Source organism: Octodon degus, unplaced genomic scaffold (genome assembly GCF_000260255.1).
Source record: "Octodon degus isolate 3935 unplaced genomic scaffold, OctDeg1.0 scaffold00105, whole genome shotgun sequence".
Classification (NCBI taxonomy): Eukaryota; Metazoa; Chordata; class Mammalia; order Rodentia; family Octodontidae; genus Octodon; species Octodon degus.
Genome location: NW_004524681.1, coordinates 289,136 through 291,267, shown reverse-complemented (window position 1 = coordinate 291,267; position 2,132 = coordinate 289,136).

The following is a 2,132-nucleotide window of genomic DNA, read 5'->3' as shown; positions in this document are numbered from 1 at the left end:
TTTTTTTTCTTTTTGGCGGAACCGGGGATTGAACTCAGGTCCTTGTGCTTGCCAGGGAAGCGCTTATTCCACTGAGCCATCTCCCTGGGCCCCATAAAATATTTTTAAAAAAAAGAAAAATGCTTTATATGATTTCTTGGAAAAATAAGCAACATGCATCTGTAGATTCTTTTACCCTGATTATTCTTAATTTTGAATTACAAATATGAGCATATATTTGCTTCTATTTTTTAATAATATGGAGTAAAAGCATTAAAATCATTTTTACTAATGGTTGAGAACCAAGTAGGCCCTCAGTAAAAATGATTATAATTCTATTGGTATTTGTCTATTTTTTTTTTTTTTAATTTGGTTCAGGGTCTTGCTATGCAGCTTGGACTTGTAGTGATCCTCCTGTCTCAGCCTCCTCAGCACTGGGATTACAGACGGATGCCTCAACGCTCAGTCTCTGAATTTTTTTTATGTCCAGTAATGTTTGTCTTAGGAAATTGAGCATGTCAGTGTTGGTGCATATATGTTTATAATTATTATTGCTGCTTCTTGAGTTATTCTCTTAACTAATATATAGTGACCTTCCTTGCCTGTTCTGATCAGTTTTGGCTTATAGTGAGTCGATTTTGTCTGAAAATAGGACAGTTACCCCTGCTCATTTTCAGGTTCCTATTACATGGAATATTGTCTCCTATCCTTTGATTTTAATTGGTGAATTTCTTGTTGGATTAAATACGGTTTTTTGGTACATCTATTACTGGGTTTTGTTTCTTTTTTATTTTTTTATTTTTTGTATTTTAGGGAAGGGTCTACAGGCTGTTCAGGGTCTCATTACTAGATCAGACTCATAGTGATCCTTCTGTCTACAGCCTCCCAGTGCTGGGATTACAGGTGCTGGCCACCACACCCAGCCTCAATTGCTGTCTCAGCGCCCCCCAGGGGAGGGGCCGGCACAGCAGGCCTGGGGATTGAATCCCCAGCCCCTGTGCCTGCTTGCAGGTGCTTTAATCTGCTGAGCTATTTGGCTGGCCCTGGGTTTTATTTCTTGACCCATCCTGCCAATCTTGGTGCTTGAAGAATTGAGACCATTCACATTGAGAGGTATTGTTGAAGAGTACTGGCTTATCCTTGTTATTGCATTACTTTCCTGTTGCTTTTTAACCGCTCCGCCTTCCTGGAATATTGATGCTACTTGACTAATTGGCATTGTTGGTTTCATTCTCTCTTTCTAAGCTTTCCTTGAGAACTTTTTTGAGTGCTGGTTCGGTGGTCCTGAAGTTGTTATAGGTGTTATAGGGAAATAAACACCTTACTTCTCCATGAATTTTGAAAGGTGGTTATTCAGGACATCTAAATCTGGGGTAGAAGTTGTTTTCTTTTAGGGCTTGAAACACTTTACACAGAGCTCTCCTACCCTTTAATGTTTGTATTGAAAGTCTGCTGGAACCGGGGATTGAACTCAGGCCCTTGCGCTTGCCAGGGAGCGCTATTCTATTGAGCCATCTCCCCGGGCCCCTAATTTTTTTTTTTTTTAACAGCTTTTAAAATTCTGTCCCTCCATTGAAACCTTAGAATTTTGACTTTGGGGCTGGGGAGATGGCTCAGTAGAATAAGCACTTCCCTGGCAAGAGCAAGGCTCTGAGTTCAATCCCCGGTTCCACAAAAAAGAAAAAAAAAAAAAGAGTTTTGATTTTGATGTAGTATGGAAAGGTTCTCTTTTGACCATAACTATTTGTGGTCCTATATGACTCACTCATTTGTATATTAAATTTTTTCCCTATATTTGGAAAGTTTTCTGCTATCATTTTTGTAAAGAGACTTTTAAAGTGCTATTTGTGCTGTCTTCTGGGTACTTTCATGTTCCCTTTAATCCTGGGACGGTGTCTCACTGATGCTAGTGTGCTTTGCCTCATTTAGCAACTGCTGGATCCATTTTTCATCTTGCCTTGTTTCTAAAGTGCCTCTGAATAACTGGCCTTTCTCAGGCATCCCACCGTCTCATCCTGATCCACAGGCGCCCCACCTTCTCATCCTGATCCACATGCACCCCACCTTCTCATCTGATCCACAGGCGCCCCACCTTCTCATCTGATCCACAGGCGCCCCACCTTCTCATCTGATCCACAGGCGCCCCACCTTCT